The sequence below is a fragment of the Leptonotus elevatus genome, chromosome 18 (genome assembly GCF_054856555.1).
Source record: "Leptonotus elevatus isolate MCC_2025b chromosome 18, RoL_Lele_1.0, whole genome shotgun sequence".
Taxonomy (NCBI): Eukaryota; Metazoa; Chordata; class Actinopteri; order Syngnathiformes; family Syngnathidae; genus Leptonotus; species Leptonotus elevatus.
In genome coordinates, this window is record NC_141256.1 from 10,238,998 (window position 1) to 10,264,221 (window position 25,224).

A 25,224-nucleotide genomic window follows, 5' to 3' on the forward strand; every position below is an offset into this window, starting at 1 on the left:
CAAATGGTGACCGCCACACTGTATCCAATCAATTGCTGGGTGCAGTATCTACTTGAATAAATATTTTCCCACTCAGGAAATAACAAGTGGCGCATGACTATCAAGGTATTCTTGTGAGAAATGTGCTGCCTAGTGTCAGAAAGCTTAGCCTCAGTTCCAGGTCTTAAAGTGGTGACAATTCCGATTCAAAATGGCGGTCAACTCGGTGAAATGACCATTGCCATTCAAAAGCATTGTTGTAATTAGATTTGTGGGGATTAATTTGGTTTCGAAATGTGATTAAATGTCATTTAACTACTATAACAACCTGCCGGGTTTGTATGCTAGTAAAAGCAATCTGCTACAACACGCCGTTTATTTACACGGCGCAAAGGAAGTATTTGCATTGCGTTGCATTGTTGAAATATAAGAAATGCCCGGATGTTTGGAATTGTCAATGGCCTAAAATGAACCTTGGTCTAAATCATATTTAACATATATATGATGTCATTATCATAAAAAAAATTACTTTTGTCAGAATCCCCCAAATTTTTTTCTCAATGAAATCGGTAAACAAATCTTTTAAAGGCCAATCAAACGCACTCTTGCACTTCCACCGAGTGTCCTGCGGGAGGCGCTGTCGTGCCGGTGTGTGCCTGGAGCACGCATGCACATAAAGGGGAGGCGCCTGATCCGGAGTAAAGTGTCTTCTACGCGCGGTCCCACTAGTCTTCCTCCAGTCTTCATCAGCTCACCTTCGTCACACAGTCCCCAGCCGTCGGTGCCCCGCAACACGGACGAACGCGCTCACCTTTCCGCGACCCTCCCCCGAGCCTACTTGGACAACAATGAGCCAGCAGCGCGTCTTCTTTGCCGGATAAGGAGCGCGTTGGAAGGGAGCGACCGACCGACCGACTGACGGACGGGCGGAGGAACGAAGCCGAAGCCGCAGCTGGTGGTGCTTGTCGGCCGGGGCGAGGGAGGCGAGGACCAGCGAGCGGCCCCGCGAGGTAAGCCGCCTCTCGGTGCTCGTGATTCGGTCACCAGTTCGGTCGCGAGCCGGGCACTTGTCATGGCATCAATGAAATCAATGAATTGATTTCAACATTGTGCGCAGGTGTTGATGATGACTACAAACCATAACTTGGATATTGCATTTTTTATGTGCATTGAGCTGGACTTAACACATATTAATGGGATTAGTGGAAGTTGGAATCACTCCATATTTTATTGCATTTTGAATGAATTTGCATGGGGTAGTTATTAGCCATGATAGAGATTTATTGTTATAGTTTTTCAAATTGTTTTAACTATGCTGATGATTAGACACCTTATCAGGTGCACATTTGACCTCCAATACAGTGCAATAATACTCATTGTTGTGCTGTTAATTGAATGTTTTAGCCTGGGGTCACAATATTGGTACCTCGACCTCTGACCCCTATAATAAACACATTGTTAGATAGTACATGTTTTTTGTTTCGTTTCGTTTTTTTTTTGACTTTCTGACTGCTTCTATATTTAGTCGCCGCTCGACTCGGCCAAGTCAGCGCCAGGCGTCATGTTGATTCCAGTGATGGTATTATCATAATCTGGCCTCCATATTTAGCGTGATTTATCAACCCCTGCCACCCCCTTACTTCTTGCTGATGCTTTTACGAGGTGGGTGAAGCAGCAAACGTGCACTGTATGTGACTGTACTGAAGTCGGTTTTGCAGCGATCTGTCCTTCATTTTAGGTTTTGTAGACTTTTTAATTGACCTCCCAACATTTATTAAAAAATTAGGTAGGCCTACTCCTTTTCAACCTTCACAGATTACTACCTACTCTTATTCCAGGCATGAGTGATGGAATAAATGAAAGTTGATTTAGCTGTGTAACGGGTAAAAATAAATACACGGGTAGCAGGTATTATTCGAATGTATGCAACCTAGTGATTCTCAATCATTATTGTCTAAAAAAAATAAAAAATAATCTTGAGGCGATATAATGCAGCAAGGCTCCCGCAAAGTGAGGAAGAGGCGGAGTTTTCCATTTTTCCTCAAGCTATTTTCAAAATATATTGAGAGACCAATAAGATCAATTTGTCAAATGTGAAATTGAAAATATTTGGACATAAAGGATTTCCAACCGATGGTGTATTTTTTTCCCCTTTTGTTGGCTAATTTAACATCTTTCGTATGCTCACAATGTCATTGTAGCTACGGAAACTCATTGTTTTGGTAGCATTAAAGCATGAGCTAACTAGCTAGCTCTTACAGAATAACGTAACATGTAATATATGATGTCCTGGTTTATCAGTATGAGGAGTGTGAAAGTTAATAGAACGGAAACTATTTTATGTACAGGTTGCTACAGTATAGTACAGTACTTCCCATTTTGTCACTGAGGGTAATCCGTCCTCGTCTGGTGTGAATTACGCAGGCCTAGGGACTCGCCTTGGCCGGAGGAATTCATTTCGAGGTCCAATCGGAGTCATTTATCCTATTAGCTGATGGCCCCCGCTGTCGTTTTGCTCAGCAAATTACAATACGGTCGCCTCAGGGCATCTGTGTTGTCGTTATTACCTCCACCATGTACGGAAGTACAACAAGGACGGATTTACGTGAAACTTTTTGTGAAAGAACCGGTTAAATCTGAGAGGAAATCGGGATTGGAATTTATTCACTGTTTTTGTGGTTTAAGTTGCAATGGAAAGGAAATACCCCAGCATGCTAATAGTACAGACTAAGTTCGTGTTGTGTATTTAATATTTTTTGTGGTTTAAGTTACAATGGAACTACCCTAAACCGCAAATGGTACAATGTTGGACATTTACCGTCATTATTTTATGAATCAGGAAGGCAATATTAAGCAAATATATATGAACCACAAACACTCTGTCGCTATAATTTACTTATTTTGAGGATTTTTTCTCCCCCATTTGACTAACATTAGTAGTTTCCTCCTGCTCTTGAACGCAAATCGTCGTGTTATCTTGCCACTCTTAATGAACAAGGAAGTAGCATGCTAGCAATCACATGGACAGACGTAAGCTAATATTTTAGTTCTGCTTGTGTTCATGGAATTTATTTATTTTCAATTTTTACACTTTGAGTAACGGGACTGCCCCAGTGCCCCTGAAAACGTATCTTGTCCGTTTACATCCTTTTGTTTTACAAACCAGGAAGTAACCTGTTAGCTAACAGTAGCGCGACAATTTGTTTCAGTGGAAATTACAGACCAGTATTAACCATTTTTGACATTTAATGTTTTAATGGAAGACCCCCAGAATGTGAATTGTACAATTGTGTCTGTTAAACCCCCTTTAAAAATAAATAAATAAATAAATAATAATAATAGACAGACAGTAGCCTGCAATCTAAGGTACGGACGAACAGTAGCTAGCTATACATGGAAAACAATTACTTTTGCTTGTTTTAGTGGAATTTATTTTCTATTATTGTTGTTTGCGTCACGAAAGAAGTGTCCTTGACACTAAAGAATTCAAATGGTACAGTCCCGTCTGTGAAATTCTATATGCTAGCAGCTAGCTAGCAAACACACGTTGTTTTCTGTTGCAATCGCAATGGAATTGTCTTCCTGTCTCAAGAAAAAGCCGTACCGTCCTGTGATGTGCGTTAATGACTAAGGCTTGTGTTGTGTTTTTGATGACCAGATTCCTGCTACATACATCTTTACAATGTAAAGGAAATGTATTTACATTTTCTTCCTCATCATAATACGAGTGCAGTTTTGAGGGCTCCGTTTCTGGGCATGCTGAATCGGTTAGTACAAAATTAGTGGGACGTGGTGTTGAAATTTAATGCGTGTTCTTGCATTGTCGCCGCTGGTTTGGCCTCAGGTTATGTGCTGTGGTTTGAAAAAAAAGAAGAAGAAGTGAAGCGGTTCCAGCGTGGTTTGTAAAACACGGAGGCTGTGTGAGATGGACCATGTGTGTTGTTTTGTTTTATGCGTGTGTGTTTTCACAATGATCATGTTTGCATTAGCGATGTAGCAGCAAATGTTAACTAATACGCGGACAGATTTCTACTGTATTTATTTTATGATGGCCACTTTATTAGGTACACCTGCACAATCCAATGCGATCTATAAGCGATGTAGCAAAAAATCTGCCTTTTTGCAAAGATCACTAAAGACACTCCTTCATTTTTTGTAGCAATATGACTGAATTTGAAGATATCCGATTTTTTTTTTTTACTTTTATTTTTTTGATTGTCTTATTTATATTTTCTTACCTACCTAGTACATTTTAAATAAATATATATATTTTTTGCCAATTATTATTATTATTATTATTTTTACATCTCCCAATAAATTATTATTATTATTTTAATTTTTAAAGTAGTATAGTATAGTTTTGGACGAAACAAAAGTGTCCAAAAATTTACATACGTGTGTAAATATTATGTAAATAGTGTGAATATCAAATGTCACCAAGAAGTGAAACAATCCAATAATATTAATACTCTGCATATGATCGAAAACTACATTTAAAAATGAACCCATTGCTGTGTAATGAAGGCAAATTATGCATGTGATTTTCTTCACTCGGCGCCTCTTGAGTCGTGAAGGGCGTCGTGTCTTAACTTCAGCGGGCGAAATACATTAAGTGCCATACTTCAATATTAGTCCTTTTGTGATTGGATCCATTTCCTTAATGATTGAAACAATTGATTTTGCACAAACAAGAGTCTAAAAAAAGCAATTCAACAAAGTAAAAGAAAGATTAAGTACTTCATTAGCATTAGCCTTTTTTTTTTTTTTTTTTTTGTGCTGCTGAAGTGGTGATGGCTTGAGTGAAATATCAGGGGGAAAAAACGACGTGCACGCCTTTTTAGCCAGCAACTTAGCGGCCGCCTGCACTTATCCTAATTGCTCCATGCGCTGATCGCTTTAGCGGCAATCATTGATCACAACGCGTTGTCCGATGCCGTCCCGTGTTGATTGGCGCGTCGCGTGGAAGTGGCTCGGGTTGCTGTGACGTGAGCTGCCTGCTAATAACTTGATGAAAGCCCTTTAGAAGCGGGACCTCGGTGATGGCTTCAATTGGACTCAGGATGTGTTTTTTGTTTTATGGGAACGATCAGGTTGATTAAATAAAGTGTTTCGTTCAAGGGCTGAACAATTCATTAAATTCAAATCGACATCGCAATGTGGTAGAATGCAATTTTCAAATCGCAAAGGCTGCAAATTTGGAAAAATAACATCCATTTTGGTCAGTTGGTAGGCTTTTTAAATTTTTATATTTAAGTATACTGTATTTTATTGATTTCTTTATATAGTGTTTAGTAAATTAACAACTCTAATTGAAGTCGATTAAAAGAAAGTTTGCCTTTATTTTAGCCCAAGGCTAACCTAAAAAACAGAAATATTTAACTCATTTGCTCCAAAAACGTAAAAAATACGTTCTATTTTAAATATTACTATGGTTACAAAAACGTATTCATGTTTTTTAAAATGTTTTTTTTTTAATGCTAGAGCATACAGAAGGCTTTGATGCAGCCTCTGAACTGAAGAGAAAGCTTAAAGCAATGGTAGTTGTTACATAAACGGCCAACAGGTGGCAGCAGAGTATAAGAGATCAACCAGGGCTGTGTTGCAAAAAGGCTAAACAGATTTGTGAATAATGATTGCTGGAAACGTAGCTATATTCTATTCTAATGCTAATTGCTGCAAAACGGAAACAGATAAAATTTACTTTTTTTTTTTTTGCTGATGAAAGAAGAGACTCTAATCTTTCTTTTGGTGTGTTTTTATAGCAATAGAGCACAATATTCGGTGGGCCTTGCAAAGTAAAAATTTTGTCAAACATTGCCGTTAGATTATTTTCCAAAATTGTTCAGCCCTTTTTTGTACACTGCTTAACAAATGTATATCTCTACACACCTAATGAGACGAGACCCTTATCCTGTTCAATATGGAGAAACAATACGCTACTTTAAAGCGTCCTTGGAATACACTTAAATAAATGTATTATTAACATTTGTCTTTTTTAAATGCAACTTTTTGCAGAATTTCTCCTCCAGTGCCTGTTTAAAGTCATTATCATCTCCTCAATTCCTACTCAAGCTTCACACGGTTTGTGTGGGAACACTCGGGGGCGAGCGTCCGCCTTGAGGCCCAAGCTTGTCAGGCGTCATCATAGAGGGTGGCTGGTGAGGGGGACCGGGTCTTGAGAGTCTCGGCGGGGGGGCCACTTAAGCCTGTTAGCCTCATATGATGACACAGCGGGATGGCCGCACACGCGGGCGGTCGGGCGGCTTGGGAAAACACGTCGATCTGCTCGCCGATGTGGGGACGCAACCTCGCGCGATTATTTCAATTTTGCGCCGCGTGTCGTGGACTATTTAAGCTCTACTCGAGGTTTTAAAAAATGCAGCGTGCCTGCAGAACGACACAGATGTCTCATTGTAATAATTCATTGCAAATTTGAATAATTGAGGGATAACCTTAAATAGAGGTCCGCTGTAAAGGAATGTCGGGATCTCGGATCCGTGATGTGTCCGTGTGGGGCAGCGCGGTGGAAAAAGTGGTTAAAGCTTACCCACTTTTCTTCCAACGTTTTAAAAAATGAGCCCGTGGACACTAGTTTCACCAAACGGCACAAAATTTGAATGATATAAGGACACACGAACAAATCCCAAGGGCATATACTCTAAATTCAATTGAAAGCCAGCTGTTTTGGTATTTCAGACTTTACTTTGAACTTCTAGTAAGGAATTGGTTCAAATTAATTTGAAAGCATATATACTAGACAGACGGGAGACTTAATTGCATTTCCCCACTATGCTAGCGTCTTCACAACTTTTTCTTTGGGTTTTTGTGACTCAAACCCCCCAAAGACTTAAAACCCTGTACAGTGAACTCAGAGATTTGCTTCTAAATCCATTATACATATTTGAAGATAATGTCCAAAGACTGAGAGCTATGTTGTGTACCGATGGTGAAATAATCAGGCCAAGAATGGAGAACAGTTCTTTTCAATCAACAATTTTTACTAACAAAACAGCAGGCTCAACTACCAGAACACAACGGCCAATAGCACTCTAAAAACACTTGGGTCAAAAGTAACCCAATTATGGATAAAAAATGGACCGATCCACTATATGGGTCAATTTGACCCAACTTTCAGTTTTTTGTTTTTTTTACACAATGACCCAATTTTTTGACCCAAGTAAAGGACCTGACCAACATTTATGAGTTGTTTTATGCTGAATGACCCATTTCTTGACGACGTCAAGTAGACCCAAGTAGAGGATCGGTCCATTTTTGACCCATAGTTGGGTTATTTTTGATCCAACTGTTTTTAGAGACTACCCAGCCCGCAACCCACCCCCAAAGGTTTTTAGTTCAGCAGTATTGAATTGTGGAGATACTCTACGGCATCAGTGTGTATCTGGCACAATTGCAATATATAATTGTGTTAAAATTTACTTGGTCCATTTGTACCACTAAGAGTAGGGTGACCATATTCCCATTTCCAAAAAAAAAGAGGACACTTGCCCCTGCTTTAAAATTGTGGTACCAGTCGCACTTACAGTGTATTTCACCTGCTAGTCCCGCAATGCCAACCGGACATTTTAATGAATTTATAAAACCCCTGGACGCCCAAACAGGATGTAAGAAAATTGTCTGTCGTCTCAAAAAAGGACGTTTGGTCACCCTAACTGAGAGTGTAGTTAGCTAGCTAGCTATTGCGACTTTGTTATAATTTACTTGGCCCATTTGTACCACTAAGAGTGTAGTTAGCTTGCTTGCTTGCTAGCTAGCTAACTACAGTAGGCTATTGCGACTTTGTTATAATTTACTTGGTCCATTTTTACCACTAAGAATGTAGTTAGCTTTCTAGCTAGCTAACTAGCTAGCTATTTACAGTAGGCTGTTGCGACTTTGTTATAATTGACTTGGCCCATTTGTACCACTAAGAGTGTAGTTAGCTGGCTAGCTAACTACAGTAAGCTATGCATACACCTCAAAATACCTCTTCCCAGTCACTATCAGCCATTTTGATTTGAAGCAGACAACAGATATTTAACGTGATATTACGACCCCCCCCCCACCCCATTATTTTGTTTGCCTCTTCTTCGCACATTTTGTGTCTGACAAAAAGCAGCAGTGAAAAAAAAGACGCAAGCTTCTCGTGCTAGCCGTCGACTGCTCGATTTGCCATATGCTTGTCACTTGTGATGAAAAGCTAGCGTTTGAGCTAGCCTCGTATCTCTTGTCCTAATGAAGGCGATGGTTCAGGAAGAGCGTGTTTGGATTTGTTATTAGCAGCCAGACGCTACTTGAAGTAATCACTAAGGACAATTAATGACCCCCAACGCTTTTGTGCTGCAGGTATTTACGCAGGCAAAAATCCCGCGCCAGCATTAATTCATCAACAGCCCAGCGCGCGCCGGCTCGGCTGGGCCTCGGCCAATATTTCATGACGAAGGCAAACGGGTTGTAAATAAGACGCGATTAGAAATGCGCACGCACACCTTGGCGCAAATGTGATTTATGTATCCTCTTAAGTCAAGAGCCGCAAATGCAAATGAGATGTGTTGCCCGGAGAAGCTTTTACATGTTTATTCCTTCGCCGCAGACAAATGATTTAAGGCCGCCGAATGAGACGATAACCCGAAATGAAAACCACGCTCGTAACTTGTTTATAACGGTGATTTAATCTTATTTTTACCATATGGGATTAATAACGTTTATCTATGCATACGCATATTGAGGCTGAACCGCTTTTCATATATTGGACAGCTGCAACGAACACCAGAGGGAAGCTACATTTAATAATAATAATAATAATACATTTATAGAACACCAACAAATAAGGTAAAAGGTACAAATTGAGTGCAATAAGTACAATATGAAAACGTTTTTACTTAATACTTTTTTTAGTCATTCAATGTCAGCGATGTTTTTTTTCATGTCTTTTAAGAATCCAGACATTCAATCCCATGTACATATTTATATATATTTGTAATTTTTTTCATGTGGTATTAAGTAAAATTTTAATCATATAGAGTTAAAACACAACATTTAAGTATATATTTAACAATTAATAAATACACTTTTGAAAATTAAATGCATATGTAGAAGTTAAATGACAAAAAATGGAAAAGTATTAAATAACACAAATATCAAGTGCAATAAAAATAAATATTACAAGTGAAAATTAAAACTTAGTTAGTTAGTTAGGTAAAAGTGGTAAAATTATTCCATAAAATACACATTTTAAGTGGAGTAATAAAAAAGTGAAAAGTAGGTTATACTGCATTTAACAGGTTTTACTAAATGTTTCTAAAGTTGTCAAACTTTAGTAATTGTTTAACTTGACAGTTTTGGGGGTTGTAAATGTTTCTTTTCACAAAAATCTTGTTTTCTCTGCTATTTGGTGAGAAACTGGTGTTTTTTTTGGTGAAACCAACCCATGTTGTACTGCTGATGACTAAAACATTAAAAAAAGGTACAAACAGCCCCCCCCCCCCCTCTGGTTTTAGTAAAAAAATGTGTTAGGCTTGGTCTCTTAAATGTCACATAATACAATATTCTGTGGTTCTTAAAAAGATCAGTCAAAAAGCTGTTAAACGGCTGACATTTTTGTAAGGCGGTGTGCTCAATAAAGGTTGGGCAACACCGTCCTAGACGGATGGATGACGGCAAATTGCAAAAACACAACGGTTACTTCATCCCGTCTCCCGTCTTTATCGTTCATTACTCAGCCACTCATAGCTAAACGTCGATAAGGAAAGTCGTGAAGGGTTTTAGGGCTCGTTCATTTTTAAACACACACACACGGTGACCGTTAGGTCGTCCCCATGTGGTCACTCACTTTACGACGTGTTCGGGGCGGACGGAGGATATCGGATCTCCTCCGCGCCTGACAGGAGGAGAAACATTTGAAAGTGGGGCGTCCGCATTGGCCATCACCGAGGCCTTAATTGCCCTCCGCTGATTTAAAAGCGGACTTTTTTTCGCTGTGTATTTCACAGTCGGGCGGCGGCTCGGGTCGATGTAACATTACGCGGATGATTTATGACCCCCCCCCCCTGCAAGGCCGTCCGTCCAAGCCGTTAAAGTTACTTAACTGACTTTGTTACTTGAGGTTTTGTTTATCGTGCATAGAGGAGACAAAATATACATCTATAGGGAGAAGTCAATGAGGTTGTTAATGATGCCCGCACTTAATGGGGATGCAGCTCTCATTTCATGGTGACTACACTTGTTTTGTTTTTTTCTTTTTTTCCCCCAGGCTTCTTAATTCTGCCGCTCGATAAGATTTTTGTCTCCCTGATTACCAGTGATGCTTCTCGTTGTTTTATTGTGTAAATATCACACATTTACAAACCCCAATTCCAATGAAGTTGGGATGTTGTGTAGAATATAAATACAAAATCTTTTTCAACATACAATATATTCAATTGAATACACTATAAAGACAAAATATTTCATAATGATCAACTTTATTGTCTTTTTTGGAAATATTTATTCATCTTGAATTTGATGCCTTCAGTTGAGCTTGAGTTGCTTGTTGTTGTCTCCGTTTCAAAATGTGCCACACATTTTCAATTGAAGACGGGTCTGGACTGCTGGCGGGCTAGTCTAGCAATCTTTGACTTCCAAGCCACACAATTATTAGAATGATTCTTGGCATTGAAAGAGACATTGCTTAGATATCAACAAAACCTGTATGGACCTTTCTGCATTAACGGCACCTTCATAAATGTGCAAGTACCCACGCCTTGGGCATTTGCACACTCCCATAACATCACAGATGGCTTTTAAACTTTGGGTGTATAACAATCAGGATGGACCTGTTTGTTTGCGGCCCAGATGACGGGATATTCATAATTTGAAATGTGGACTCGTCAAACCACAGCACTTTCGCACCTTGCAACTCAGATGAGCTCCAATTAATTGAAGAAATTATTCTATGCTGCTATTATTGTTACACAGATCGAGGGTCTAAACCTGCACAAAAACTAACCAAACTTTATGTGAGGGTATACCCCCAGGGCTGCGAGGGTCCTTTATAGCTGCTTGCAGCTCTAGTTATTATTGATACTGTTTGATTTTTTCTTTACTCTATTATTTTTTACAAAGGGAAACTATATTAGTTCATTGAATAAAAACACTTCTTTTATGATGATGTGCAATTCCTGGAGAAATGCTACCAGCTGAATGCTTATGAAGGAAATTAAAATATAAATTATGTGAAAATTACAAGGTATTGCCTGTAGTTGAATCAAAAAAATGAATAAAACGAAAATTTGAACTGCAATCTGGTGAAAGTGAGCTTCGAATCCTCGCCTCCTGTTTACTGGTCATAGCTCCGCTGTAGTATTGAGCCACAAATGACTTGCTGTCATCATTGAAGTGTTGTGAAATGTAAATATAAATATAATTATGATATAAAGTACAGTATGTATCTCCAGATTCATAGTTGCTGGAAAATCAGGAAAACTGATCCTGACAGTTCTAGTGCATGGATCCTGCATTTAATAATTCATAATTTCTCAGATCATTTTTGCAACAAGTTCCTTCCCCCGCTCCCACCCCCTTTCTCTTCTCTTTTTGGAATGAAGCCGTATTCTTCCAGCCTGCCACGATCCCCTCGGGTGGAATTTTGCCAGGAGGCACTTTTGTCCTTTTTTTCCTGCACAATCATCACAACCCAGTCGAGAGAAATACGACTTCATCCCGAAAGCCGCCATCCGTCCTCCACACTCTTATTATTAAGTCTTCCACTTTTAACACTTGGAGAAGTTTTGCAGAGAAACTGTCACCGCCGATATTCGGGCAGCTGCAGATCGTGGCGTTCCGACACTCTTACAACACTTAAAAAAAAAAAAAAGAAGAAAAAAATTCCACCCTCATTTTTTTTTTCCACGCTGTCAAACTGGGGCTGCCGAATACTTCTTATTTGCCTATTTTTCCCAGAAAAACCCCAAGAGAGAACACTTGAGTCTGTGTTTTATTCGCGCGTAGGTGTAGAAATAGAAAAAAAAAAGTGTGGATTGTCAGTCTTCAGCGAGAAGTAAGATGTGTGTGTGACGAGTGATGCTTTATTCAGGATCTTCTCGGGGCTGAATGTGGAATTTGCTGGTGATCCCGGCAAGCCTGGAGACGAGCAGAGGGAGCTCCCACTTGCACCCTGGCACAGCCAAGTGTCACGTTTACACCAGCGAGTCTTGTTTTTACACCCAAAAGGCATTTTGACGCCGCGTGACGTGTTTCTAGACCGAAATGTTGTCGTTTTGCTCAGTTATGCTGTGTTTTTACACGGTAAGGTTACACTGTGCTGCCATGTTTTTACACCATAATGTTATTTTAATGACACATTATCATATTTTACATAAGGGATGGGAAACTTAAATGCTGGAGGTGGTCTCATAAGACCACACACTTCCTAATTGACAAAAATGCCATTTTGGACAAAAATACGTGCATATGTGCAAAATCTGTGCTCTGAATATTAGCAATAATTATAATGAAATTATATAATGTAAAATTTACAACAAAAAACAATGAAATAACCACATACTGTAATATTTTAAACAGCAAACCAACGCAACAACTCATTTGGTGCATTTTTCTTCTTCACAAAAATCAACTCACTCAAAATGTTATTATTTAGGTACTATGCTTGTCACGCATATTCCGCAAAAAGTTATTAGGTCTACTTACGTTGTAGTACAAGGCCGTTTAAGACCCAGTGTAATGCAACTAAGCCATGTCTGCCATCCAGTGGTGAGTGGTGATATTACAACTTAAAACTACTGTCAACCCCTGCATACTCGTGAATCGGCCTCCACAGATTCGCATATTCAGAAAAAAAAAAAGTAAATCTATATGTAAATATATTTTTTAAGTTTTTTAAAAATTTTAATTATTTCCCGTTTCCAAATTTTGCCCACGTTTTTTTTTGTAGGAAATTTGAATATTAATAATATTAAATATGAATTCCTTAATTTTAATTTACACTGTTTTTTTTAATTTAAATTAATTTCTGGAAGGCCTTTTTCTGTGAAAAAAAAAAGAAAGCATTTCAGGCCAGTTGCCCACTCCAGTTTTACACCTTAATGTTTTCAGTTAGAATTTTTTTTACAATATGTTCTACACACCCCCACTAGTCTAAACACTGTATTCTTATTCATAATGGGTTGTGGAATATGATTTATGAGCCCTTATAGGTACTGTGATTATTGTGATGTCATTTTCGGTCAACAGCAAGTGGCAAAATGGCCATCCCTTACGATGATTAAAAAAAATGGGTGAATCAATTTTCTTGACTTCTCTTTAATGCCAACGATAAAACGATTTTTTTTACACTGTGATGTTGTGTTTTTACGCCACAGTCATTTTTACTCTGATTACTATTCTTTTTTTTAGATCTTAACATTTTTTACAGTCCTTCATTGATACCATTTTGTCCATCCACGCTACGTTGTGGCCGCCTCTAAACTCCACAAAGGAACCGTTGTAGTCGTGTCTCTGCTTTTTCCATCCAGTTTAATATCTCTTACTCATTTTGGCTTTGGTGTCCAATTCCTGAGAGCTTTTCCGACTTGTGCAGCCACACGTCTCCGGTTGACCTTTTTCCCGCCGCCGAAATACCCGACGCGGCGCACTAATGTTCAGGACGTTCACGCCGGCTTTATTGATGGCTTCCGCCAGTCCCGGCAGAGTCGTTTATCTGGTCTCCAGATTGCCGCCATCGCGCTAATACATCTCCAGATGCAGATTCTCCTTCATTTCATCAAGGAGGTGCCTCGTTGTCATCATTTGGAGGCCAACACTCACGGGGATAGGACTTGTCATCGTTAACATCGTCGAGTCATAAAGTTTTGTTGTTTTTGCAGGTGTGCGACGGAAATACGCACCGGATGTAATTTGTCTGTGATGAGCATCCCCGCCATCCACAAGAGACTGAAGGTAAGACACGATAAAACGGTTAATGCTAATGACGCTAACGCTACATACAATGGCGGTTATATGGATACTTAAAAAAATAATTAAAAAAAGCAAGCTGAAAATACATAAAACATTGATGGCATTTCTATTACAATTTACAACTTTCCATTATAATCCTCACAGGGTGATATATTTGAAGTTTATGGTCAAGCAAGTGCGTGGTTCTAGTCGGCACTCGAGCAATAAGAAATGTAACCTTCCTCAAATTAAGGGAATTAGTTTCTTCTTACCTTTTAAACAATAATTCATTTTTCTTGAATGGTTCTAAAGGTCCTAATGGTCTACAGTCAGGCAAGTGCAGGGTTTTAGTCGGCGCTCAGGCGCTAACAAATGTTCAAAATTTTACAGATTAATCTCCAATCCAAGCAAAAATTATAATGATTTTCATATGGCACTGTCTCATTGTGATCGATGTTTCTGAGGTTTATGGTCAAACGAGTACATGGTTCTAGTCGGCACTCGATTTCACACATTTTACCATCCTCAAACTTTCAGGGATTGTTTTTTGCATCTCAACAATAATTCTGCTACTTTTGAAACAATATAACACTATATAATATGATGAATGTAGCTGAGGTTTATTAAGGTCGCATGAGTTCTAGTCGACGCACTAGTACTCACAAATGTTACCCTTTTCAAACTTTTAGGAATTATTGTTTTGCAGCTAAGTAATTGTTGATTTGGGAATTACATTTGACACAATATGGTCAACATAACTTGTGTCTAAGACAGAGTACATAATTCTAGTCAGCACTCGAGCACACACATTTCAAAATTTTCAAATGATCAGGGACTATTTATATTTCTAGATTATTATTGCATCTCACCAAGAATTCGATTAGTTTTGAAGCAATGTCTGACATAGTATAATGGATATATCTGAGGTCAAGTGAGTTCTAGTCGGTGCTCTAGCAATCCAAAAAAGTTTACCATCTTCGAAACATTCAGGGATTATTGCCTTACATCCAAGCAACAATTATGTTGATTTTGATTTCTATTTGACACAGTATAGTCAATTTACCTAGCATCTTACGCGCAAGTGAAGGCACGGTTCTAGTCGCCACTCCAGCACACACACATTTTACTGTCTTCAAACATTTGTCTTGCTTATAGACCGATATCTGAAAAGATGGCCACGTCCCGATGATTCCAGTTGATGTTCCAGCTCTCACATCGTACCATCCTATAACTTTAAGGGGATCGTCTTGCATGTAGGCAGTAATCCTGCCGATTTGGCAACAATATTTGAAACAAGAAGGTCAATGCAACTGATATTTAAGGTCAAGTGAGTTCGAGTCGGTGCTTGCAATTCCAAATTTCTTTTAAGGGTAGTAAAGCCACGCCGTCGCATACTGCTCTTGATCCTGCGATCATTTATTCATATCCGTGTTCTCCTCCAGTGGGAAAAGGGGAATTACATAGATAGATGGCGCCATTTATTCCGCTTGACTTCCTGTGAAATGAGTCTCTCTTTGTTTTCCTGTGGTTGGTTGATCCAGATGTATTGCTTCGGTCCGTGCACTTCATGCCAACAGGCTCAGGGCGGCGCCGAACCATGTCAAGGATCGCCTTTTAAAAATGTCAAATGTGGGGTTCTCATCAGCGTTCGAGCACACAGAAATGATTTCCTACAGTACATCTGTGGAAGATTTTCTATGCGTTCCAAGTTGGTGGATGTTGCTGAGGTTAAGTAACACAAGTGCATGTTTCTATTCGGCACTCGAGCATTCACAAATGGTACCATCCACATTCATTAAGCAATAATTGCCCTAGTTTTTGTACAATATCAGATCCAAAATGGAGCTTTAATGTCACGTAAGTGCATGGTTCGAGTCGGCGCTCGAGCAATAAGAAGTTTACCTTTCTCAAGCTTTCAGGGAATATTATGTTGTGTTATTTGCAAAGATTTTGAAATGGTATCTGATGGAAAATGGTCAATGTAGCTGTTTCTGGACAAGTGAGTGCATATTTCTAGTCGCCACTCGGGCGCACAAAGCCAGTTGTTCTCTTTTAGGGATTGTCTTGCATCTAAGCAATATTTTAATTACATTTTGATATTTTATCTAATCCATAATTAATGTCGATGTAGCTTAAGTTGTGATTCTACACTCTAAAAACTGTTGAGTCAAAAATAACCCAACTATGGGTAAAAAATGGGACCGACACTCTACTTGAGTCTTTTAGTGTAAAACAACTCATAAATATTGGTCAGATCCTTTACTTGGGTAAAAAAAAAAAATTGTGTCATTTTGTATAAAACAACCCAGAAAGTTGGTTCAAATTGACCCACAAAATGGATTGGTCCATTTTTAATCCATAATTGGGTTACTATTGACCCAAATGTTTTTAGAGTGTAGAACTCACAAATGTTTAAAATTCTAAATGTTTGTATCAGACCTGCAGAAGAACTTAATGAATTTGAACAATATCAGACATAAAATGTAGTTGAGTTTTTTTTTTTGTTGCTACGTCTGATACTAAATGGTTGAAGCTGAGATGGTCAATCGAGTGTATGGTTCTCGTCAGCGCTCGAGCAGTCACACATTTTAACCATCCTCAGGATTGCCTTAAAACTAAGGACGAATTCTGTTAATTTTCGTACGACATCATCCAAGGATGGACTATCTGCGGTTTAAGAATAGGTTCTATTCGTCGCTCTAGCACTCGCAATGTTTTACACTCTCACACTTTGAAGGATTGTCTTGCATCTAAACGAGAACTCCGTTGTTTATAGTACACTATCTGATCAAAGATTGATGCAGTCAAGACTTTAAATCACGCCAGTGCCTTGTTCTCGTTGACGCTCTTGCACTTACAAACTGCATCATACTTTCTCAGATTGTCTCGTGCCCTCAGATAAAATTGAGATAAAAGCGGTATGTCCAAACCCCAAAAGGTTCGAAACGACTCGGCGGCAGCGGCGTTGACAGACACTATTCGTTTCTTTTACAACACACCTTGGAAAGTACCGGCCATGATCACCGCGACGCGCGCTGTTTACTCGGAGACCCCAGACGGCGACGCGCAGCTGTCAGGCCTCATCATTCTCGCCGCTTACCTCCATGTAATGACGGATGACAAGCCGCCGCCGTGAGGAAAAGCTCCTCCGCCGGTCGCACGCAGAGACCGCCGGCCGCACAAAGGCGCAACGCGGATGAAAGACTGCAAGGCACCATGGGAAACGCAGCCTTCGTCCGTCCTGCTGAGCCGTGCAGTCAATTACAGTTTACAGTTGGGAGCAGCGTGGCGGCAGCCGCTGCGCAGCAAACTTTTGTGCTCAAAGGATAATAATTCGATTTTTTTTTTAAACAAACAGATGGGCTAGGTCAGTTTTAGATGAGGATGAAAAAACATGGAGAGTCAAATACATTGTAAAATGTCAAAGTATAATATTTATTATTATTATTATTTCAGTAAAAATGGTACATTTGAATGTTTAATTTGATTATTATTTTAATTAATTACAGTATTAATATAATCAATACCGCAATTAAATAAAAAAATAATACATGTTAAAACTCAAAGGCATTTTACGGTCTTCAATGAAGAATCTATTTGGAAAAGGAAAAAACACTTGTTTTTTTTACTACAAAATAATTTTTTAAAGAAATTGTTTTTAAAGGAAAATCACACCTCATTCTAGCAAATAAATAAAAAATCTTGGAAAACACACTTTTTATTAAAAAAAAATTTAAGAATAAACTTCTAAATTTTAACTTTTATATAATCATTTGAGTCACATTTTTTTATTTAGTTTCTAAATGTATTTACTATTGTATTATTTACTGTAAGTCAATGAGCCAATCATTTGATGAGATAAACAATCAACAAATGGATAATTATATTTTAACTAATTATTAGATTACATTTTGTTTATCCACCACTGCACTAAATAAATATCACATATTACACTGCTATTGTATAATATGGGAAGCAGGGTGAATTTAATGTGTTATTAATTTGTAATAGTGCATTAATGATGGTCAAATGTCTTATTAATATGTTAAAGTGTAATAACGTCTTAGTTGCACCATGCACTAAATAAATACCCCATATTACACTGCTATTGAATAATATGAGAGGCAGGGTGACTTTAGTGTTATTAATGTGTAATAATACATTAATGCATTATTAATGTATTAACAAGTAATAACTTTGTATTTGTACTACGCACTAAAAAAATGCCTCATTCTACCCTGTTAAGTAATATAAGGCTGAATTTATTGTTATTAATGCATAGTAATGCATTAATAATGCATAATGTGCAACGTTGTGGTTTTTACTGCACTGCATTATACAGAAAGCAATTTCTAAAGTTTTTTTTTTTTTTTAGCTTCAAAGAAGGACTGAAATATTACAAATGGGTTTTAGTATTAGATCAAATTAGACAGCACGTGGGTAAAATTGCCAGACGAGTGAGCAAGAAAATACCTTTCCTAACCTGCTGACACAGCACAATTGTAGATATGGCTAACGTAGGAGGTTTGGGGTTGTGGTAATGAGGTGACCCATGAACTTGCTGCAAGGTGTGCTATCATCATGAGGTGTGTGGAAGGTCAGGTTTTTCTCACAAGAGCCCCCCTCATCAATTATCTTCCCTGCTGGTGAAATTAAGATGTGCGATGCAATGAGGGTGGGAGAAGGGGGAGGTGCGTGCTTAAGCGTGGAATTGTAAGAGGCGGACACACACTTGTGCGCAGCAGGGGGTCCGAACAACAGATCCAGGCTGCTGAGGCTAATAATGCGCGCAAATAGCCGCTTTTTGCAGCGTGCTCGGCATCACGGATGATTTACGACGCTGCTTGATGGTATCCAGGCTGTAGTTTGCGGACAAGAGCAGCAGCAATGCATCTGGCATAAATTACAAAGCGCGTCTTCCTCAGTAAGTCTGAGCCAGGTAAAATTAATTCAGCTACTGTGGACCACAACCGCTGGCGCTGTGTTTTCAGGAAAGTCTGGAAAATTAGGAAAAAGTGATGTCACGCTTTGCCTCGCTATCCTGTTGTGAACCCTGGGCCCTCCGCTCTGTTTTAGGAGGCTTGCTTCTTCAGACCTGACAAATGACCAACCGCCTCTTATCACTTACATGAAATCTTACTTTTTGACTGCTTGTAATTTGCATCCGTTTACTTCCCTTGCAAAATATTCTCGTCACTGAAAAGCCAGCAACATAAGATTATGTAAGATTGCAGGAAAAGCAAGGAAAATGTTTCTGGATGTGCCAGAACTTAAGCAGTTTTGGCCAAAAAAAAACAAAAAACAAAACAAAAATCTATGGTGCTGTTTTTTTTAAATTATAAAAATAACATGATACTGTACTTATATTGTGTTGTACACACCATGTGTCTGTGTTTGTTTTGAACCTTTTTTTTTAAAGCTATGTTTTAACGTTTAGCAATGTTAGCAAACATTGCATGTTGTACTACAGTGTCTAAATGTTCATTGTTTACATTCTAACTGTACTTTTAAGTGACATTGATATAAAAAAAAATACATATCAAACATTGGATATTGGCCAATTGTTGCTGAGTTTTTAAATGAAAGGTGTCTCAGAAATTAAGTTTACTGGAATGGCAGCTGACTCCCATCATGCTAAACACTAGCCTTGAGGCTAAGGCTAGGCAAAGTCAATGTTGTTTCTGTGAAAGTAAGCCAAAAGGTAAACTTATTGTGCTTGAGTAAGTGAAAGCGTTGTGGATTTTTTTTCGCACACATGCTGTAAACGATTTTTGAGCTGGTTTTGGTAATAACATCTAGCTTCATTCTGTATAATCCTGCGAACTGGTTTGGGCTAAATGCTATATGCTAAGTAGCTTATTGACTAAAGCAAACAAACATTTTTTTATGTTTATAGTGTAGCGTGAGAATGTAAAACACTGCTTTGTCCGAGATTTCCATGCTTAAAGGCCGTTTTTATTGTTTTTTGTTTTGTTTAGTTTTTTTGTGTGGCTTTGAGCCAAATTCATGCCGCACGGCTTAAATCAACAAGGCGACATAACGCCTCTCGCATTCATAACGACTTCATTAGAAGAAAAGAGACAGCTGGTCTTTCACTGAACACCAGCGAGTCTTTTTAAAACCTCTTTTTTCCTTTCTCCGTTGCAGTTTGTTTGGACTTGAAAGCCGCTGCCGCAAATATGAAACGCCAAACATCTCTTTGTTTTTTTTCACATCCAAGGTTCTCTTCAAAGTGAGAAATATTCTGACGTCTGTTGTTGTCTGTGTCGCGCCGAGCACTCCAAGTCCCGCAAAATCATTTTTTCATCTCGCGTGTCCGACGCGTCAGCAGCAGCAGTCTTATTTAAGACTTTGGACTTGCTATTGATTTTCATACCGGGTGTCTTCATCCCCAGAGGTTGTCGAGGGTCTTTAGCAGGTATCTATTTTCAAGCCCTTGGACTTGAGCTGTCGCAGATGATGTCACTTTAGCGGGTAATCATTTGTGTGACCTTGTTGTTTCCTGCTCCCGTTTAATAGGAGAATCAGGAGAATCGGCTTTTGTGGTTTGATGTATTATGACGTCTTGTCAGTGGAGTGGCTGTAATGGTTGACTTATAGGGTGATATGACGGTCCCCCCAAAAATATAAAAAGAGAACATCTGGTCACTTGAGATTTGGTTAAAAATGCCAGCCAATGGCTTGACAACAAACTTCCAGCTTAACTCATTCATTTTCAGCCATTTTCACTGAAGCAACCCCCTTCGCTCCCGGCTGTTTTGCTGGATTTTGACTAGTTTTGCAAGGCCCACAGAATATTGTGTTCTATTGCTATAAAAACATGGAACCTGTCAAAAGAAAGATTAGTCTCGTCAGGAATCAGGAAAAAAAAAGAAGTATATTTGTATCTGTTTGTTTTGCAGCAATTAGCATTAGAATATAGCAAAGTTTCATCATTATTCACAAACCTGTTGAAAACACTGGCAAAAAGAGCTTTTTGCAACATGGCCCTGGCTAATCTCTTATACTCTGCTGCCACCTGCTGGCCATTTTTGTAAAAACTACTATTCCTTTAAGTGACCTCTTCATGTCAGAAGCTGTATCAAAGCCTTTTGTATGCTGTAGCATTAAAAACAAAACAAACGTATAAATATGTTTTTGGGAGTGCAGGACAAAGTATTAAAAAATTTATTTGTATTGTATTGTATTTGTATAATGATCAATCCATTTTTTCCCCCTGCCACTCGCATATAAAACGCATTTGACGACAATTTCCACTACTGGCGCTTAACGAGTTAACCAGGAAAATGAAATTGTGGTGATTTACTTTCCGTTGGTTCCTAAATGTGGGGGAAAAAAAGACTTATTTGGTCACCATTTAAAAAAATAAAATTAAAAAATCCCCAGCTTCTTGACACATTTATGAAATTCCACATAAATAAAACAAAATATAACTTGATGGTGAGTTTTGTGTAGAGAACCCAATAGTGGAAAAAGAGGACATCTGGTCACCATAGATAGGTTTAAATTTCTTACCGGCATCCTGAAATATGTTTGCATTCTTTCCTCGTGTTGGATGTTAATGGCCATCTGCACACACACACACACACACCTCCCGAGATGTTTTACAACATTTTCCACATACATGACCAACTAGTGTTTGCATTCTTCAAAACAAAGCACACATTTCCCATATGAACAGTCTCAGCTCAGCTGCGATGTATTTCACATTGGGACAATCCATAAAGAATTAGGCTAATTCCTGGGTCCCAAAGCACATGTAAGCGTTGTTAATAGAGAAAACGTGTGCATTTTTTATGGATGCAACGAACACAGATGTGGTAACGAGCGCTATAGGAAGTCGTAAAGTGCGTTCTTACACCGGTGGGTGCCTCGCTTTCTCCGCACGGCCAGCTGGTAAACGCCGGAATTTTATCACCATGTTCGCAATTTATAAAAAGTACACCTAAAAAACACATTTTCATTACTTTCCAAACTATTTTCCCCCCAGCTGCAAGTCTGTCCTGTGATCTCTGGAGCGAATTGAGAGCATCCCGGCACAGAGCCAGGGGGAACGCCTCCCCTTCCAACTCACCTGTATGCTCCCTTTCTTTGCTTCTCCTTTTTATCTGGAGCCCGTGTTGTTTTGCTTGTGCCAAAAATCAATAGCTATTACACTCGAGAGAAGACGGCGCACCATCCCCGCCTGCCTGACGGCGTTCATCTCCTTTAATTGCCGCGCTAATATCGTCCCCGCTCAGCCTGGATGTAGGGCAGCAGGCCTGCGGGCGCTCCTTCCTCATCACCTCGTCTTCCTCCCCAATGCTACACCAAGTGCAAACATGAGGGAGTAAGTTTGGTTTTATCCTTTTACATTTGGACCCAAGTCGTGGAGGAGTAGGACTTGTGTAGCATTGCCTAAATGGACAGGAAATGTATAAAGGGGAGCTCAAGGCCCCCACTAGTCTAAACACGATTCATCGAGTAAGAATTAAGCAACTCACTTCACTACTTAAGCACAATACACTTTGTAAATAGACACCTAGGGCACACAACACATTCCTTGGAAAGGTGAGTTGTGGGAACCACCATCTTCGCCCCGCAACTCACCTCCCATTTTAATGCACCACACAACCATGAGGGGCGGGTGACCCTAGGGTGGGGAGCCGCAGTACCGCAGTACTAGCCCCCGATTCTGGATCGGGGTGGAGGATATCATTTCCCTCTACTCCATCTCACCTGGCCCCAATTTTAATGCACCAATCACACACACTTGTATATACACTGGGTGTGTGGGCAGGTGGGCGGTGGGGGCTAGGTTGTGGTGGGTGGCGGGGTGGATGAAGAGGGGATGTGAAAGAGAGAAAGAAAAAAAAAAAGAGTAAAAGAATTAAGCAGATTCTTTCTTTCTTTATCAATGTCAGGGCACTGCCATTTTGTCCTGTGACGCCCTCTGCTGTCCACTGGAATGGACGTCAAAGTGCCCTCGGGCTCACATTGCGACCGTCATGTGACCAAACACAGAAATTGGTTGAGCTGATGTTCGCAATGCGAGCCCGAGGGCACTTTGACGTCTATTTCAGTAGACAGCCGAGGTCAGAATATGTAACATTTTGGAGACGTCACTTGCCATGTGTACTGTAGTTTATAACAATAAAATCCAAATTATAAGCATTATTTGGCACACAAAAATAGTCATCTCCAATGTGCTTTATTGGCCTGTGCTGGTATATTCCTTGCTCTTCTGTGTGGTTAGCAAGCGACGATCCAGATGTGTGTTTTCTCAGGAGGCCGATCCAAAACCCTCCGGTTGTTTTTGGAAGGACGGCAGCTGTCGCTCCAAACCATTTTTTTTTGTTTGCACAAAGTCTCAAATTGCGCCTCTCGCCGTCGCTTTGCGTCCCTTTTAATGAATTATCCCCGACTTGATATTGACGGCGCTTATAGTCCAACGAGAAGTGCTGACTTTGCATGTCACGACTTTGATTGATTGCCTTGAAATTTGGCGCAAATAATGGGCCCGACGCTCAATTAAGTGCACCTTTACATCCATTATTTCCTTGGGGAAATAATGGAAAAGTGAATTTGCTCCAGGCACCACTGCCGTCATAAAACCTTTATTAACTTTACGGCCAGTCTGTCAAAGTGTAAGAATAAGTTGTGTATCATGAGTGGATCCTCACCCAACTAGAAGAACTTGAGCGACTTCAGAATCAGAATTGGATTTGTTGGCCAAGTATGTAAAAAAGACACTGTGTGTTTTCACAGTCGCAACTCATCCAGGAAACACGAAAAAATAACGATGACCAACAGAAGGAGAAAGAATGAGAAGCCTGGCGGTTCGCTATTTAGCGCCACCGAGTTGCTTAGGTGGAAAAAAGGAAGCACGGTGAAATTGTGACATGCATTCAGCTATCTTACTTATCCTATGCGGCGAAAATATATCTACGCTTTGGATAGTCCTTTGGTATGGCAGCTTTAGAGCGCCTCATTGTCACGTAGAGAAAAACAGAGGGGGATTAAAAATAAAAAATCAGTGACCACATAAAATAAAATGTGTGAAAACTGCATAAAATAAAATAACATTGAATACATATTTAATAGAATTACTTTGATTAGAAAATTATGAAGCTAAGAAAAATCTAAATGTAATTAAATCAAATTAAATTAAACTTTTTTAATTGCATAGCATAAAATTGCATAAAATAAAATGTAACAAAATTAGTGAAAAACAATGATAGAAAGATGCATACAAATCAACAAAACTACATAAAATAAACCTAAATAAAATTGCTGTTGCAAATTGATCCAAACATAAAATAGCATTAAATCAATAAATTAAACAAATAATAAAAAATAATTATATTGATTATATTATGATTGATTGAATTTTATTATAATTGCTTAAAATTGAAGAAAGGTTCATAAAATAATGTTGTAAAATAATTACAATTAAATCTAATTAAATGAAACAAAATTCAATTCCATTGTAGAGAAATGTAAAGAAATTACATAAACTTAAATTAAAATTAAATACAGTCAAATGAAATAAAATGTAATTAAATCACTTTAATAAAATCTGATACAAATTCATTTAATAAAATGTTATAAAATTCCATCCAATAAACTTAACCAAGAAATGTTAACGTCAACTCAAAACTGTTATGTCAACATTTTATTTTTATTTTTTTGGTCACCGCTTGTATCGTAGCATGCTTGGGTGTACCGAACGACATCTTTCATCCAAGCATGTGTGGAAAATAACAAGCCAGGGGTTTTCGTCCTTGACTTGATTTTTGGCGAAAGGTTCCAATTTGGACCAAATGTGGACCTCAGATGTTGGTCATGTTGACGTTTGGAAGTTTTCCCGTCATGGCGTCTCGCTTCAGACGGCCAGAAGAACACAGGTGCTTGAAACACATTGTGCTATGGCAGCAGCGTGCGTGTGTGCGTGTGTGTGTGTGTGTGTGTGTGGCCAAATACGCTCACCCAGCTGGGCTGGACGGAGCCGGTGGCAGTGTTTCTCGGACCATCTGCCGCCCCGCTGCTCGCCTCGCCGACCTCGTTCACATGCCAGTGCCAAAAACATGAGGATGATCCTTCTGTTGGCTTTTGGACGGCTTCATTACCTCCACCAAGGAGCTGATACTTTACAAACAACACCAATGAAGACTGTGGCCCGACCGATTAATAATATTCAAGCTGTTTTTTTGTTCTTTTTTTTATTATTATTATTTTATTTTTACACAGCACATTACCCCATAAAACAAAGATAATAACATTCAATAAGATACAAATGTCTATCAGTCCCTTCACAGAAGCACATGGCAACAACGT

General features: G+C 39.1%; 1 protein-coding gene across 1 annotated transcript in view; it reads left to right on the forward strand.

Moving 5' to 3' along the window:
* The first annotated feature begins 688 nt into the window (after positions 1–688).
* klhl29 (kelch-like family member 29) overlaps positions 689–25,224 on the forward strand; it is a 175,192-nt gene continuing 150,656 nt past the window's right edge. The window contains exons 1-2 of the mRNA XM_086061512.1: positions 689–989; positions 13,839–13,911. The gene's annotated coding sequence lies outside the window, so the exon portion shown is untranslated. The remainder of the gene's footprint in view (positions 990–13,838; positions 13,912–25,224) is intronic.